The sequence below is a fragment of the Pinus tabuliformis genome, chromosome 4_1 (assembly GCF_031772625.1).
Source record: "Pinus tabuliformis cultivar Carrire ecotype Pingquan chromosome 4_1, CPIR1, whole genome shotgun sequence".
In the NCBI taxonomy this organism is placed as follows: Eukaryota; Viridiplantae; Streptophyta; class Pinopsida; order Pinales; family Pinaceae; genus Pinus; species Pinus tabuliformis.
Window position 1 is genome coordinate 702344425 of NC_142303.1, and position 13490 is coordinate 702357914.

Here is a 13490-nt window from a genome sequence, read left to right on the forward strand (position 1 = left end):
CAACCTTTTCGCCTTTTGCTATTACCAAGGCTCCTTTGGTGACCTTCCAATCTTTATCTGTGAATGTTGTCACACAACCTTCACCGCCTGACTGCCCTATTGAAATCAGAATTTTATTCAGATCTGGAACATGTATTACCTCCTTTAGTAGCCATTGGTTTCCATTCTGCTGTTTCACAAGAACCTTACCCATTCCAACAATTTTACAGGGTTTATCATCACCCAAACGGACTTGTCCAAAATCTCCTTGAACATAGTCATGAAAGTATTTCTTATCAGGTGTGGCATGGAATGAAGTCCTTGAATCTACCACCCAGTAATCAATAATATTTTTGAAAGAAAGAATCAAAGCATCTTGTAACACCTCACCTGTCACATTTGCTTCATGATTATTTTCTTGTTGTGCATCTCCTTCTTTTCCCTTTCGAGATCTACAGTCTTTCTTTAGGTGTCCTTTCTTTCTGCATTTCTAGCACACTATCCTCGATCTGGACTTGGATCTGCCTTTCCTTGATTTACCTCGATATCCTGAGCTCTTTCCTCTTTCCATTTTTCTTCCCCTAGACTTTGCACTCAAAGCATTACCCGATGTCTCACCGAAGCTTTTCCGTCGCATTTCCTCGCTAAGGATAGCACTGACAACATCATGAAACTTTAAAGTACTAGTTCCAGAAACAGAGTTACTAATGGCCATTACTAAACCATTCCAACTTTCTAGCAATGAGCACAAGAATAACAGAGCTCTAACTTCATCATCAAAGTTTACCTCTACAGAACTTAACTGACTTGTAACGGTATTAAAATCATTTAAATGGTCTGCAATAGATCCACCTTCTGACATCTTCATATTAAATAACCATTTCATAAGAAATACCTTGTTTGAGGTCGAGGGTTTTTCATATAGTTTCGCCAATGCCTTAATCAAACCCTCTGTCATTGTTTCCTTCAAAATGTTGAAGGCGACCGACGCTGCGAGGCACAACTGTACTATTCTGAGTGCCTTTCTATCGAGAAGGTTCCATTCTTCATCTGTCATACCCGTTGGCATCTTTGTTTTTCTACCCAATGGTAGGTACAGATCTTTCTGATACAAATAATCTTCCATCTGCATCTTCCACAGCGAGAAGTTTTGGCCGTTAAATTTCTCGACCCTAAACTTACCATCTTCCGCCATTGCTCCCACTCGAACCAGGAACCCTTCTTTCCTGCGAGTTTATCAGCCAAATAGACCTTCGGCTCTGATACCAATTGTTAGAAAATTATATATTACAGAGCAATGGAACACATAGAATATAATAGAAATATAAACACAGAAAAAACACATAAAAACCAGAGAGACACAGATATACGTGGTTCACCCAATTCGGGCTACGTCCACCCCGAACAGCCAGTCCTTCCTTTTTATTATCCAGCAAAATGAAGAGACACAACCTACAGCAGATCCGCTGTAATATCCTCTATTTTCTCTCACAGTCTCACCTCTCTGTTTCTCACTCGGAGAATACACATCTATTACACAGCCTCAATACAATTCCCTCATACAAAGAGAGGGGTTTCTTTCTAGGGAAAAAAACCCTAAACTAAACATATGTTCTACCGTCAGATCATCCACCTGATGAACAGCCCAGATTGACTAGAAATTACTATACTTTTACAAGGCAGTTTTACATTTGTTTTTAGCTTCGAGGGCACCCCCGCCGAGGGACCGCTGGCCCACGTACCCCCCAACCGGGGGGGATTGGCCCCCCCGTGAACCCCCGCTGGGGGGACAAGTCCCCCCCACACCCCCCCGCATGGAGGGGTGTACAAACTTCCTGGGGTATACATCCGACTGAAACAAAGACCTCTAAATAATCGTGCTCCACACCCAACATTATTGTATCTAGATGACATGCTTGTTGCAAGTTCTAACATGCAGGAAATACATGTGCTCAAAAGGAAATTGGCAAACTCATTTGCAATGAAGGATTTGGGTGCTGCAAAAAAAATCCTTGGTATGAGAATAACTAGAGACAGGAAGAATCGAAAATTAACATTGTCTCAAAGTGAGTACATAGAAAAGGTATTGAAAAGTTTTAATATGCAGAATGCAAAACCAGTTCGTATACCTTTGGCTAGCCATTTCAAATTAAGTAAGGAGGCATGTCCCAAGACTCAGGAAGAAATAGCTCATATGTATAAAGTTCCATATGCATCAATAGTTGGAAGCTTAATGTATGCAATGGTCTGCACAAGGCTTGATATTGCACATGCAGTGGGAGTTGTAAGTAGGTACATGAACAATCCAGGAAAAGAACATTGGATGGCGGTGAAGTGGATTCTCAGGTATTTGAGGGGTACCACAAATCAAGCATTATGCTTTGGTGGTTCAAACATTTCTCTACAGGGATGTGTTGATGCAGATATGGCAGGTGACAGAGATAACAGGGGGAGCACTACAGAATATGTATTTACTGTAGGTGGAACAACTATTAGTTGGGTTTCAAAAATCCAAAGTGTTGTTGCACTTTCAAAAACAGAAGCAGAGTATGTTGCTGGTACAGAGGCTAGTAAAGAAATGATTTGGTTACAAAGGTTTCTGGATGAATTGGGTAAGAAGTAGGAGTTGGGCAGGTTATACAGTGACAACCAGAGTGCCATACATCTTGAAAAGAACTCTGCATTTCATTCCAAGAATAAACATATACAGCTCAAGTACCATTTCATACGGTCAGCATTGGAAGATGGACAATTGAAGCTGGAAAAGATACACACTAGCCAAAATCCTGCAGATATGCTAACAAAAGTTGTAACCAGGGAGAAACTGAGAAGTTGCTCAGTTTCAATTGGTCTTCAAGTATGATCAAGAAGATGAGAAACAGCCATGTCCAAAGTGGAGTCATTGTCTAGCAAATGAAGTAGCGGTGGAGTTGCTATAATCAGTCTCCAAGTGGGAGATTATTAGGTGTGGAGCCTGATTATCTTCTGTATTCAAAGGTCTCAATCAGATGTATACCCCAGGAAGACTATACACCCCTCCACGCTGGGGGGGGTGTGGGGGGGACTTGTCCCCCCCGTGAGGGTTCGAGGGGCTGATCCCCCCTAGCTGGGGGGTCCAGGGGCCAGCGGTCCCCTGGCAGGGGTTCGGGGGCAGTGCCCTCGAAGCTAAATATAGATGTAAAATTGCCTTGTAAAAGTCTAGTAATTTCCAGCCAATCTGGACCGTTCATTAGGCGGATGATCTGACGATAGAAGTTATGTTTAATTTAGGGTTTTTTGCCCTAGAAGGCAACCCCTTACTATATATGAGGGAATTGTATTGCATCTATGGATATCTATATTTTGAGTGAAGAAAAGAGAGGAGTTTGAGAGCGAAGAGGGAGTTACAGTGAATCTGTTGTAGGTTGTATCTCTTAAGTTTATTAGATAATATAATAAAAGAAGGAATGGTTGTTTCTCCGTGGATGTAGCCCAAACTGGGTGAACCACGTATATCTGTGTCTCTCTTGTTTTATGCGTTTTCTGTGTTTATATTTCTGCAATATTTTATGTGTTCCATGCTCTGTAATATATAATTTACTAACAGCTCCATCAAAAATGATGTCATCGGGGAGCAGCGGAGTTTGCAGAGATCTCTTGCTCTCATCTAGATCCTTGGGCACCTGTTCTTTCCCCTTCCGTGGAGGAACATATGCGGGCAACCTGGTTAGAGGGTCTGCACCCTGGATTTCTTCTTCCATTTATTTGTCCTCCTCCTCTTCTACCAGGATTTCCTTAAGGTCTTCCTCCTCCTCATCGGTTTCTAAATTGATCACCTTCCCCTTTTCTTCCATGGTAAGTCTAGTTATCAAAGGGTTTCTAGGGGACATGCACACCGATACCATAGGCTGCTTGTCTTTCTTGGATCTTGGCATGCCCAGCGATTTAGGGATTTCTGTGACTATCTCGGCACTTCCTGGGGCTTCTCCTGTCATCATGCCCTACGCGGCCTCTTCAGCAGTCATCTCTCTGATATCCATGGCTTCTTCAGATGCTACCATATTGTTGTTCCACAAATCTCTCAACGATTCAGGTAAGTGCTCAAACAACGCCTTTGACTTCAAAAGATCAAATAGATCTGGGTTCATAAATCTCTGGGTGCGCAATAGCTCAATTCTCAAATGGCCAAGTGTTGTTTGCTGGGCAACCCTTTGCAATTTATAGCACCTTTTGAATTTGAATTCGACTGTTCCCCCCAAATCCGGTCCATTAATGCTCCCTTGGCGGTAGATTTTCCTAAATCTAGCCCATAAAGTTTTCCTTAAATGCTTGTCGCTCGCTCCATTTGGTCTCAAACCAAGCATCACATCATGAATAGTGACTGTAATGGTCACTTTCTAGCCAACCCATGCGGCAGCACAGCTACCCTTGCATTGTCATGAACCCTGTGACACCTCGCTACTGCACATAGTCCTGACATCACACAACTTTTGGGCAGAGTATTTTATAGTCCCGTGCCTCCTTTCAGTTGCCTGGAGCACTAAGATTGTGCTTCCTATGGCTAGTTAGATGGTCGGGCCACCTATGTATGGCTTCAACTGACTACCATTTACTTTTCCTAGGAAGAGTTCACCATTTAACTTCACCAACTACACCATGCCACCATATGTGATCTCCTTAATAACATACAGTCCCATCCAATGCATTTGGAGCTTCCCTGGAATTTATCAAACTTACTATTGTATAAAAATACCAAATCATTCACCTTAAAGGTGCGCAACTTGATATGTCGATCATGCCAAGCCTTTTCACGCTACTTTTGTACTTGCTGATGGAATCTAGCCAAAAATCGTTCTTCTTCAAGCTCCTCCAACTGCGCGAGCCTCTCCTCCAGGGCTTCATGGTCCATCATACTTGTGAGCATTGCTATGTGCAGACTAGGCACGATATACTCCATCGGAATTACGACTTCCACTCCATAGACCAACCTAAAAGGCGTTTGTCTCGTCAGTTTCTTACATGTTGTCCTATAAGCCCATAATACTACAGGTACGTGCAGGTCCCAATCACTTTGTTGCGCATTGCATACTTTCGTCAGCGCGGTCTCCAATACTTTGTTAAATGCCTCTATGGTCCCGTTAGCCTGTGGGTGATACAGTGTGCTTTTCTAATGATACACCTGAAACTCTTCTGTCAGCACGTTGAACATTTCATTCAGGAAATGTGTACCGTGATCGCTCATCAAGATCTTCGGACAACCGAATCATGTCAATACGTGTTCAAAAATAAACTTCACGGCTATGCAATCTTTTACTCACTATGCTTCTACCCAACGTGTCAGGTATTATGTCGCAGTAATAATATATCACGCACCTGTCTTTCCTTGTGGTTTGATAGGTCCTACAAAGTTGATCACCCACTTTTTGAAGGGATGCAACGTCATTTGCAGATTCAAAGGCATCTCGTCCCTCCATGATGGCTTATCCATTCTTTGACATACATCACATGCCTTGCAATGTGCTTTGGAATCCTGATGAAGGGTTGGCCACCACAACCCTGTGCGAAGAATCTTCTATGTGGTTGCTCTCCCTACATAATGACCTCCCGCGGGGCCCCATGAGCATCCGCGAGGATGCTACTTCGTTCAAACTCTGGTACATACCTTCGTAGTATCTCATCATTCCCCATCTTGTACAGATGCCCTGCAATGACAGAAAAATCTTCCGTGCGCACCACTAGTTCCTTCTTCTGCTGGACAGAGTAACCTTCCGACATAGTTCCAGTTGTTAGAAAGTGAATTATATCTTCAAAATGTCCATCCGCTACATGCACAGTGAAAAGCTACGCGTCAGGTAGTCCTTCCTCCAAGCTAGTAGGTTCGACCCCTGTCTTAATGTGCGACAAGTGATCAGGGCCTGCATTCATTCATCCAAGCTTCACAACAACTTCAAAATTATATTCTTGGAACAATAAAAGCCACATGCATATGTGCCCCCCCAACACAAGCTTATTGACCAATTATTTCAACGCAGAATGATCTGTATACATCTTGAAGTGTCCCCTAGCAAGTAGTGTCGATATTTCTGGAGTGCATACACCATAGCCAGTCCCTCACGTTTAGTGGTGGAATAGCTCTTTCCTACTTTAGACAATCTGCGACTCGCGAACGCGATAGGGTGATCCAAGCCTTCTCCACCATCTTGTGTGAGTACTGCCCCCAGCGCTATACACAACGCATCAACATGAACATGAAATTCTTTCTTCCAATTTGGGAAGACAAGAATCAGCGCAGTAACCATCTTCTCCTTCAATATATCTAGGCTTTTCTTACAGTCATCGTCCCAGCAGAACGTGACATCCTTCTTCAATAGTTTTTCCATCGGCATGGTGATCTGGGCGTAACTCTTGATAAACTTTCTGTAGTACCCTGTATGTCCCAAGGTAGCGTGCAACTGTTTCACACTGCATGGTGCTTCCAAATTCAGAATCACCACAATTTTCACGAGGTCTACCATCAGCCCTTGTTTACAAACCACGTGCCCCAACAGGTTCCCAAAATGAATGAGGAACATACACTTCTTGAGGTTGAGCGCAATTTGGTATCTTTGGCATGTATCCAACATCAAGTGCAGGTTCACTACATGGCATTTAACCAGCCCAAATACAGTTCAGTCATCAAAATAGACCTCCAAGAACTTATGAATATATTCCCTGAACACTACAACAACCACGCGCGAGAAGGTATCCAGTGCGTTCTTCAATCCAAATTTCATGAAAGTGTATTGAAAGCAACCCCACTCCATCGTGAAGTTTGTCTTGCTCCTATCCTCTGGCAGGATTTTGATCTGGTGGTACCCTGAGTACCCATCAGTGAAAGAATATGCCTCCTGACCACACACATTGTCCAACACCTCATCTATGAATGGATTTGGGAATGGATCATGTACACACGCGTCATTCAACTTTCTAAGATCCACACATATTCTTATTTCGTCCTTCTGCTTCTTCTCTTGTACCACCATCGGGCTTACCCAATCGGATTCCTCCACAGGCTCAATGATGCCTTCCATGAGCATCTTGTCTAATTCTGCATGGACCTTTTCCTTGTATTTCAGATTCAAGCGATACGGCCTCTGCTTAACTGGCTTCGTGTCAGGTTTCAAAGTGATCTTCATTACCCCTAAATCTCTAATTATTCCCTTTAAATCCGTAAACTTAGTCGGGAATAAGTCTTGATATTTGCGGAGTAATTCAGCGACCTTGTCCATCGTTGCATCGTCCTAGTAGTCCCTAATCTTCGCAAATTTAGGTTCCGCCTCTGTATGAATATTCACTTGCTTAGTCTTCATTGATGCGGTTATGTCAAGATTCTCAATTTGCATTCCTTGAACCTCGCACTGGCCTTCTGTCTACGGAATATTAATTTTCTGCAGATCTTCATCCTCTTCCTCTGCAGTTACATTATAACACTCTAGCGCGCAACTTAACTGAGCAACCCATTCAAGCTGAATCAACTCTACCAGTTCCCGTGGCATCCTAAAGATGGCCGCTTTTACTTCTTGTAGCGCTTCATCAATACTATCCCACCCATCCTCAAAATTGAAGGTCATCACAAACCCTTCGCGCAGAACATCCCATTCACTTGTCCCGTGGTGGAGTTCTGTTTCTATATACCAGTTCATTAGTATAACATCCAGGGTGTAGCTGAACAAGTGCACCCACTGAGGTTGTGTCTTTGCCCCATAGGTCTGCGTCCACTTAGCTAGATGCGTGCACAGATCATCCTGCCCATTGTATTTTTCTGTCAATCACATTCTAGGCTTCCCAAACCATGTGCACATAATCCTCCTACATTTGCACCGGTCATGAAAGCTCCCTTTGTGCATACCCCACCACCTCACGGGTGTAGCACATAGTACCCAGTTCAAGGCCTGGAAGCGCTGCTTTTCCGGCACCTCCCTTTCAAATTTGTTCAAGAAGGCATCTACCTCACTTAACCATCATAAGTGGTCAAATCTCTCATTTCTGTCGATATGAAACCCAACAATCTTGTCATCATATTGCAGTTAAGCATGGTTACCTCGTGTAACTATTTTTTCCATCGCTTTATCTCCTCATCAAAATCCGAAGTATAGGAGCTCTCGCGCTCCCATGAAATTCGTCCATCTGTGGTGGAATTTACCTAGTCTTGCTCTCGTGCGGTTATCTTGTAGATGCAGTCCAGATCATCACCACTTTCGTAGTTGCACACCAGCTCCGTATAGCACGATCCTTCAGCAAGGTCTAGGGGTATAACTATGCATAGAGGCTTCTTCTCAAAAATTATCTTGCGCTTCTTCACATTAATCAACCCGTTCATGTCAGTGCCCAATCAATTCCTAAGAGCGTGGGGTAGGGATTGTTGTCATCAACAATATCTATCACTTCAAAGTCTACTAGTGTGCTCGCTCCCTCAATATCCATGGTGATTCCCTGCAATTGCCCCATGGGTATTATCTTTTACCAGTTTGCCATTCACATCTGAATAGGAGACCATTGCAGCATAGGTCTTCCCATTCGCTCCCATGTCTGCTTCGGCAAAACAATCTCATCCAATCCTAAATCTAGAATTACTTGGTCCATCTCATATTCTCCAATTTGTGCGGTTAACCTCATTTCTCTCCCCGTCCTCATCTTATGCTTTCCAATCTTTCGGACTACGCACGGTTTTCCTAGCGCGTTCCAAACGCATTTGTTAATGAGTTCTTGTAGTCCCTTTACAGCCTTACTGTTGCACAGTAACTTCATACATGTTTCCAGGAACATCGTGAGCATAGATGGGTCCATCTCTGGTTCCGGTCTATCTTTGCTTCCTGAAGTGGAGGCATCAGCGAAGCTCTTCTTAGCTTCCATAAAGGTTTCCCGAGCGCGCTCCAAATCAAACTCCGCTTCTTTCACTGGAGCTTTGCAAACCCAAGTACTATCTTCAGGTTGTTTTCCTTTGTCATCTCCCATCGCAATTCCACTTCAGAGCACAATGTTTACATTTGGATCTTCCTCACATGGCTCAAACCTCATCATCTGTAGGTTCTGAGTCGGGGGAGGTGGTAGCGCTCCCTTGTCGCGTATCCTAGCTATCAGCGTAGGACAATCTTCCATCTCATGATCAAACAAGGTACAATACAGACATGATGGACGCGTTGGGTTCGTACAATCACAGGAATAATGTCCTGGCCCTCCACAATTGTATCATATCAGCTGTCCACGACCTCTTTCAGGTCCTCCTCCACCTCAGCCTTGTTCGCACCCCTGAAATCATGTTCGCGCCACTCCTGCGTTCTGGTCTAAGGGTCATGTTTTGGCATGAACTCTGTAGGTGGGAGTTCTATCCATCATCATCTCATAGCTCTACAAGTGCACTCATCGTGTCCCACCCACATACAAAAATTAAAGAACAACTGTTGCGAATTCTGCGTGTACTTCTGTAACAAATGGCAGTTGTCTGTAGCATGCTTTCCACCTATTTGAAAAATCGCGCACCACAAAGTAGGTGTCATTCTAGGTCATACTTGTACTTTTTTCCCTAACGACATCAGTCCTCCTCCCATGAGGTAATTTACAAACATCGGGTAGTGGTCCTTATCATGACCCTGACCCTTGCATTTTGTGCACCACACCTCTTCGCGCAGTTGTCTTGTCCCATTTCAGAATCTACATCTCAAGGCATAAGCTTTTCAACTACGCATGGATCTGCCGAAATCCCAAGTTAGGATCCTAGATTAGGGTCTCATGAAGCCTCACCACAATCTCTAAGGGCCTTGCCTGAGTCGTTAACTTCGACTGCGATAGCGCGCGCCTAAAATTTGGCGTTAGCGATGCTACAAACCATTCGCAGTGTTGTCCATCTATCAGATTCATATTAGCTTTGTGAATTGTACACTACATCCTTTGATCCAGCTCCCAAGGAGTCTCACCTGGTAGCATTGTGATCTCTTTGAACCCAATAATCGACTGCGCTTCTAACTTTGGCCTACTAAATTCCTTCTTTAGCGTAATTTGGATATCTGTGATTCCTGCATTTGGATTGTCATTTGAGTGCTTAATATACCAAGTCAGTGTGTGATCTTGCATATCACTAACCAATGTCTCTTTCTTTATATTGTCATCTATAACCCCCTCTGCTTCCCATACAGCTCTTACCACGAACCAAAATTGGTCCGGATTTACATTTCCCAATCCCTTGAACATAGGAAACTTTATTGTGCTCGCCATATTGAAACATGGTGATGGCGGAGGTGGTAGTGAAGATGGAGGTGATGGCAGTGAATCTAGTGGTGTTGTGGGTGGGGGGGTATGCGCAGAATTATTTGCCTTATCAATTGGATTGCACTTCGTGGAGAGACCTTCGCGATATCTTCCTCGTGCCCTTGCGGAAGTGAAATCAAAGGGCTATTCTCTGGTCCCTTACTTCCTTCGTTCCTGTAGGTTTTTCCACTTCGCGTAGCTTCGAACATCAAGGTAATTACATAATCCTCTTTTCACACAATAACATTTTAATCCAAGTATTCAGAGACTTTACATACTTACCTCGCGGTCCTTTGAGAAAGCGTCACTCTGCCTCACTATAGCTGACTGAAGTGTCTACCGTGAACTCAGTAATGAATCCTCCTATAATCCGATTGAGCCAGTGATCAACAATGCACGTGATCTTATCCTCCAATGCTTCCAATCTGCGCACCAACTCTAGGGTCCACACAATAGGACCGTCGAGCTTCCACCTTCCTTAGCTATCTGCTAGCTTCACGATCCACTCGTACAACTCAGTAGGGAAAGATGCGAAGAAGATTTCGTGGACTTCTGTGTACAAGTAGGGGTCTAACCACTCTTATTTTGTCAGTCATGGATTCTTGTTCTCTTGCGCCACAAACTCATGAATTCTCCTGTCCAACCAACCTTCAATTTCCTTCTTAGTTGGATCCCAATGATACGACATTAGACATCTCTATGCAGATTCCAGCCCCGACAATGGAACCATTTGTTGGCTTGTTGGGGCCTGACACAAGTTCGGAGTTAATTAGCTAAACAAATCCCTACACTACTGGCCCTTTCGGCGACAGCCCGTGGAGCGCGGACTGAAGTCTAACCCGAAGCAGTATGGGGAGATGCTGGAACCAAGTTTCCGCACCCTTGAGATGTCTGAGGTGTCAATTTAGTCCAATTGTGCCTACCTTCATGCAAGTCACTTCGCACACTCTCCTGACCTGCGAGACCTTCGCAATCTATTATAATCATCTTCGCGCAACCCTAACCAGGGACTGAGGTTCTTTCTCACTGCTAGGGCAGCGATTTGCACTATTTCCCCAAGTTATACAATGTATCTTACTTATCTCTTACAAATGTTAGTTAACTTTGCGTAAACAGATACTTTATCTTACGCTCACTTAATTAACACAATCATATATGTTCGTGCACCATGTAACATTAAAAGTGCAATTAATACCCCATATAATCAATGCATAAAAATAGGAAATAGGTACACAAAATTGATGCGAAACTTCTCTTTATTGATTCTTCAACGGTTATAGACTCGACTCACCTTGCGCATTCAGCTGTAGGGGTCCGCGCACTCAGCTATGGACTACTAGGCCTCTGTGCACTCAGCTACAGAGCCTTCTCCTACTCTATGACCCAAAGACTCGACTTTACACTTAGATCTTTCGCTGTCCTTCTATCCCATCATCATTAATTCCATGAATGTTTTACAACTTAGAGCCATTCCAACATTCCCATGGTCCGCAGACCATGGGTAGATCTCTAAAGCCAACATTACATTACAAAATTAAGGGCGGACAACCCCATGACTCATTTACAACTTCGCGCTTCACCCCACAAAATGCGGAGTCTTTACATCAAATTTACAACTTTTAACCAAAAATTGGGCTTTAAGCCCCAAAACATTCCTTGGGGGATCGTGCGCCCAACACATAGTGCCTCTCTGTGCTAGGGTCTTAATTTGGAACTGTAGCCACTATTCCCTTAGGTATAATGCATAGGAATTAGCTGGCATCCTGCACTGGATTGCCTCTAAAGATAGACTATCCATGGTTGTGAATTGATTCTCTTTTTCTTGCAATTGTCCTTTCAACCATGCATTTTCTACCTCCAACTGAGTTTTCATTATGGCCTCTCTACCCCTCAGGCTTCTCAGTTCTCTGCCCATCTCTTTTATCTTTTCCTCCATGTGACCTATGTCCTCCACTCCCTTGGACTTGGCAATCTACATCCATCTATGTGTTCTAGCTCTTTCTTTCTGAAGCTCAAAGAATAATGGGATGGCAAATTTTTGTGGAATGACCCTACCCCCTTCAATAAATTTGTAGTAGGAGTCAAGGTTAGGTTGAGGACTAGTTTCCCTTAGCTCTGGGTCCTCCTTCTTTGGTTCTTGCGGCATACTCCCTTCCTTATCCAATTTTTTAGTTTCCTGTAGGTTTAGGAGAGTTTCTTGTAGGATTTCCTCTGCTTCCTGTAGGTCTTGTTGTGTATCCTAGAATATGTCTTTTCCCTTGGATAAGGCAGATCTAGTCACAAGCCTTCTCTCATAAGTGATAGGAGACTTAGGGGAGGTTTGTGCTGAGGATCCTTCTCCTTGAGTTTTAATAAGAGGAGCCATATTTTCTTGCTGTTTAGGTGAGTCTTCAATAATAATGGGAACCTTGGTGGGAGTTTGAGGTTTTCCCTACCTTATCCTTGTACTCTTTCTTGTTCTAAAGTATAATGGGGTTTGTCTTTGTCTTTTGCCTTTTTGTTTGATAGGGGTGCTAAGGGAAGTGAGGGCAGTTGCTGCCTCTCTCTCAGTGGGCTCTGGAGACACCCTGGGTGACTCCTCCTTGTCTTCTGCCTCCTCTTTTCCATTCCCCTTTTCATCTTTGTCTTTCTCCTCTTCTTCACCTTGTTCATTAGTTTCCTCCTTGGCATCTTCTTCTGTTTCTTCACCACTTTCCTTCTCTTTCTCCTCGTCTTCTCCCTCATCTATTTCCTCTTCATCCCTCTCTAGATCCTCATCTGTTTTAGTTTCCTCTTCATCTCTTTCATTGGAAATAGGTATTTTTTCATATGTGAGGGCTTTTATATCCTCCTATGTCTGTATGTCTCTGAAAGTTTCCCATGTGATAGGAATTCTAAGGTTGTGAAGGGCATCTTCTATGATGAGTCTAATTAACCCATGATGGGCCAGCTGCTGGTAGTTTCCTTCCTTCACTTTTATGCTCATATCTATTAGGGATTGAAGAAGGATGTAGGGTATGCTGAGTTTGTGGTGAGGAGGTATATCTGCTCCAAACCTCAATTCTTCAAGAAGCCTAAAGTGGTATCCATATACCATACTATACCTACCTTCACATGATATGTATTTTATAAGGTGGTAGCTTATTTCATTCTAAGGATATGGTAGGTTTGCTCTTCTCACTCCATTCTTGTCTTCCATGGCCTCCTCTCCCTCTAGAAAGAATTTATTCTTTGCAGTTTGGTTATTTCCCTTGTCTTCCTTTCTCCAA